At 41.9% G+C, this 5,192-nt stretch overlaps 1 long non-coding RNA gene across 1 annotated transcript in view; it reads left to right on the top strand.

The window, feature by feature from the left end:
- The first annotated feature begins 2,920 nt into the window (after positions 1–2,920).
- The window catches only part of LOC116705978 (uncharacterized), a 14,482-nt gene continuing 12,210 nt past the window's right edge, over positions 2,921–5,192 (top strand). Inside the window, exon 1 of the long non-coding RNA XR_004336103.1 lies at positions 2,921–3,031. This is a non-coding gene — a long non-coding RNA (uncharacterized LOC116705978). The remainder of the gene's footprint in view (positions 3,032–5,192) is intronic.

The raw sequence follows: 5,192 nt of genomic DNA, 5'->3' as shown, positions 1-5,192 counted from the left end.
GGGGAGTGACATGCAGCAAATGGCCGCAGGCCGGACTCGAACCCGGGCCCGCTGCATCGAGGAGCAAACCTCCATACATGGGCACCCGCTCCACCAACCGAGCCATCCGGGCGCCCGGGTAGTTCTTTTACGTGATGCAAACAAAGAAGGAAGGAATTTGGTATTACACACGGGGGGGGCGGGAGTCAGACGTCAGGGTGCATGCTAGCAGCAAACTGCATATAACTAATAGCACAACAGTACAGACCAACGCTTTGTGTTGTTTAATTTGTTTTAAAATGACACTTGAGTTCATGATTTTGAAATTCATGTTACTATATGAACTCATTGGAGCAGAAACGAGCTATAGGCCCCGTTTTGTTTTCCCAATATCAGTCCGATGTACAGTAACTCGATTACAAAGCCTTCTTGAAGACATTAAAGATTGGTTGGCTCATAATTTCTTTTGGTGAACCATTTTTTAACATCTGATTCCTGGTTTAACTTGTGATTATACAGGTCTCTTGTGACAGGTTGTTGTTGTTGGACTAATAGCCAGACATAGACCGCCACAGACACGACACGACATCAGAACTTTGCGTAAATGTACACGCCAACTTTCTTAAAGGCCGAGTGGTGTGTTATCTGAATGCATTTTGAGCTACCCTTGTGTATGTTTATTCTGTATAGACCGGCCATACATATACACGGAACTTGCCGTGTTATTGCCACTTGCCTTGTTATTGTGTGAAGAAAGCCACAGTTGAGTTTAGGAAAAGAAGAACAGGGTTGGTTTTAGTAAATGAAGAATGGTTGAGGAAAAATCACATGCATGTCACACGCGGGACAAGGAACAGAGAAATGCAGGACATGATCCCCGGTCTCCTGGTTGAAAGTGCTGTGTTTTACCCATCAACCCCCCGACTAACCTCACACGACGATTTTCGTCCTTTCATACTACTTGCGACGGCGTAAATTAACACGCAATCGCAAGGTAATGTTAGTCAATGGAGCCCAAACGGCGTTGATATACACAATAAAAAACGAGTAGTCATCTTTAAAATACGGCAATAATGGCATACGAATTGACGTGTCATACATAAACCATTTTATGAGATCCGTCTGACAGACAGATGGTTGAAGGTAAGTGTTTTATTTTCAAGTTAAAGCGGTCCTTAACAGGGCTGCCAACTTTTCCAGAAACCACGGAGTGAGATTTGGGGGGGCCAACCCATATTTTGCCGCGTACAAAGCAATTTCTATGGGTCTTTATCCTTCAGGGTTTAAATTGGGATTTGTTATATGTGGGGGGATGGGGCTCTCCCTAGGGGGGTCTGGGGGTATACTCCCCCAGGAAAAGAATTTGAAAAATAAACCATTAAATGGCCCTTTCTGGAGAGTTTTTTTGCAAAAAAAATGGAGAAATCAAGTCTTGCATAATATGTGCAAAACTGTAGGGTTAAGAGCCTTTGCATTGTTGTAGTATCAGCAGGTTTTAGCATTCAGCATTTACATTATTAACTTCTTATGACATAAGAACTGACCCAGACAATGTGCCAAACATATTGAACCACATGAAGAGACAGTAGCATATGTCAGCAACAGCTGAGAAGATTTGGGTCTGTGGTGAACAGGTCCAGGGGTCCCTGGTGTAGGGACCAGGGACCCAAAGTTAAATTAATGATGAGGGATCAACTAAGACCACTGAAATTCTAAAGAATGAGAACCACTGAGTTGCATAAATTCTAATCCTTTAACCTTTGTGCCAAGGCTCAGTAATGTTTGGCCCTCATCCTCTGTGCCCCACTTACTGTATTTACTTTTTTGTAAAATAAAGACTATTTGTCATTTAAAAAACACAAATTAATTATTTACAGTTACATTTAGAGATGCACAGAGGTTAGAGAAGTACAATGTGGCCCCACGCTGCAGTATGTATTTTATATATATAATATATATATATTATATATATTATATATAGTATATATAGTACAGCTCAGATGTGTTTATCAGAATTCTGCTCATATTTACAACTTGTGCACATCAAATATAAATCTCCCGTCTGCTGTGCATGTCATTGCTCCGGTGATATGGTGGATCTCATGCGACCGTCTGACAGACCAGAGGCCCATTTGGGTTCTGGTCTCTGACAAAGTTAGAGGTGTCCGTACGCTGTCTTTATCGGAGGACTACACGGACGCAACGCGTCACTGCCCCCCAGAGCGAGTCCAATAACATGAAAGAAGTTGCTACAATACCAGCCGCGCTGCTCACCTCTATTGTTGAGAGAGGTGAACCGAAGCGACAGACGGGTCTGTGATACTCAGAGCTCAGACCTGAAGCCGGGGAAATGCACCGGGATGGCTCGTGCAAAAATGTTCTCAGTTTGCGACAATTCGAAACCACAGAGGGAGCGCTCTTGAACCTCCACAGTCTCTGAAAGCACAACTAGTCGATATAGTGGCTCAACAGGTAAAAACATAGATAAACACATCTTTCAGAAATTTGACCGACGGGTTGACACTTCGGCGGAGAAATCGGGGGTTTGTGGCGTGTGAGCGTGTGAACCCCAGTCAAATGCGTGTGTCTCACGGCCAATGCGTGAGAGTTGGCAGCCCTGCCTTAACGGGAAAACAGGATGGAGCGTGGGACAGGCAGGTGAGCTGGTAGTTGTATACTGGTCCAGGTTTCAGACGGCGATGTTGAAGTGCTGAGGAAAAACAAACAGCCTGTATAAGGGAAACACAACTATAAACTAGATTAACAGACTTGGAATTAAAATGCAAAAAGTTGGCTGTAGTTTCGCTGTATTTTTCCAGTATCGCTGGAAATGAATAATCTGGCGACAAACAAAATGTAATGTCCTACTGAGTCATCTTCAGGCAAATGGTGGAGTTGTTTGACAAAGGAATATATGTAGGCATTACAATCAGCTGACTCAGTAGGGTCGAAACGTTGCATTTTGCATAAAATTATTGAAGCATAAAGCAGTGTTGCGGACATTAGATGTTTTCGCTTTAGTATTTTTCATTTGTCCTGCACCTGCCAGAGGGTGGAATGTGCACACATGTCCTTAATGATTGGAAAAGACCAGGTGTGTTGATTGGCAATGATCCTCAGGTGTGTCACACAGCCAGAAGCCCAGAACAAACACTAAAAACAAGTCCAGACACACAGGAGGAGACAGAGAACTGCTCCGTGCTACAGAGCTGACCATGAAAGTTTCTATTTAAAAAGGTCCCATGACATGGGACCTTTATTCCCCAGGAACTTCCTGCTACCTGGTGCACATTGGCAATGCAACACTACACTTCGCTACTGCAGCACAGCTCATACCACTGATCCTGTGTACATGATCTGGTATCAAGCCATTGTCCAACATTGTTCTCAGCGTAGTCATCTGGCATCACCAAGAGGAAGCACTACTGTTTACACTACATATTACTAATGATTTGATTCTATTTTATCAAAAGATGTGTTTCATATTCATAGTCTCTCCCTTTGAATATTACAGTTCTTACAAGGAGATAACTGCAGCTGCAGCAGGGATTGAACCTGTGACCTGTTTGTGATGTTACAGTCACTCCTACTGCTAGGACAACTTGTCACCCCAACTGTGTCTCCGTCCTGCTGAGCCCTGCTGCTCAGGACAAGTTTGAGCTTTTCAGTCTTTGACTGATATCAACAAACCTTTAGCCTCTCATTCTTTAGCTGCTCTGTCCTTTAAGTTAATCCACCGATTTCCACCAACTTACTTGTATAACTCCCAGATTGAAGGGGTCAACCAGATCAAAAACTGCACAGGGCAATTTTGCATCAGAAGTGCATCAAGCCCTGGAGAAATGATGCAAAACTGGCTGCAAATGACTGAAAGTGAGTGATGTTGTTTATATGTTTTAGTTTAGTGTAGTTTTACGGGAGAAAAAGGCCTGTTGTTTTTCATCTAGTATTATGATGCTGAAAAAACAAGTGTGTCATCTCCATGGCAACTTTTCCACAAACCTGTAGTGGTCATGGTGACTGGTTACATGAATCATCATGCTTTGTGAGGAACGGAAAATATCACAGCATGTTCACATTTCAATGGCTGTTTCAGTCAGAGGTGACAGCAGGTGCATTTCAAATGTGGCATTTTTGTTTCTGAAATGAAGTTTTACAGCTGATTTTACTGCTCAGTATTTAGGCAAAGTCTTTTCCACTATTACTGCCTTGAGTGTGGGCTCAACATGAATCTGAACTAGTGACTAATTTATTGTATTTGCATGGCAGCAAGCATATTGTAGGAGTAAGCTTTAGTATTTTTTTCCAACACTCTGACCTACAAATTATTAAAGCTCATCATATGTTCATTAATATACTGTATCAAATAAATAAAATATGAAAATGTCATACCAGTATGTTTGGATCTCGACACTGCTTGATTGCACCTTCCATCTTCGTTGACCATTTTTATTTGCATGCTATGTTACAGTAAGGTATTTTAATGATTTAACCATACCGGGCTCTGATCAATATTTGTATATTAGCAATGGATAAAATGGCTACAAAATCATACAAATGATCAGCCAGCTCTGCAGTTATCTTCGGCTCTTAGCATTTTTGCATTTTTTAGCTCAAATTGGCACAAATGGCAGACTGAGGAAGTTAGCAACTGACTGGTGAACATAGTGTAGCTTTTTGCAGCTGAAGAGCAAAATATCTTTCTCAATAGTGGTGGAGATCAAAACTGAGCTTTAAGAAGAAGGAATTGTCACAGCTCATTGGCAAAAAAAACAACAGAAAATGCAGGTGTTATTAATGCAATACATCAAAGTGGACACTGGATTTGAAAACGCTCAATTTAATTCAATTCAGTTTTATTTATAGTATCAATTCATAACAAGCGTTATCTCAAGACACTTTACAGATAGAGTAGGTCTAGACCACATTCCAGAATTTACAAGGATCCAACAGTTCTAGTAGTTTCCTCCAGAGCAAGCAACAGTGCGACAGTGACGAGGAAAAACTTCCTTTTAGGCAGAAATCTCGGACAGACCCAGGCTCTTGGTAGGCGGCGTCTGACGGGCCGGTTGGGGTTAGAGTGAAGAGTGGAAGTAACAAAAATAGAAAAAATAGTACTTTGTAGCAGTTCTTTGTAGTAGTTCATGGCATAGCAGGACACTGTGGGCATTACAAGGCTACTACAGTAGGTCTAGACCACACTCCAGAATTTA

The sequence above is a fragment of the Etheostoma spectabile genome, chromosome 18 (assembly GCF_008692095.1).
Source record: "Etheostoma spectabile isolate EspeVRDwgs_2016 chromosome 18, UIUC_Espe_1.0, whole genome shotgun sequence".
Lineage (NCBI taxonomy): Eukaryota > Metazoa > Chordata > Actinopteri > Perciformes > Percidae > Etheostoma > Etheostoma spectabile.
This window is presented reverse-complemented; position numbering and strand designations above follow the sequence as displayed.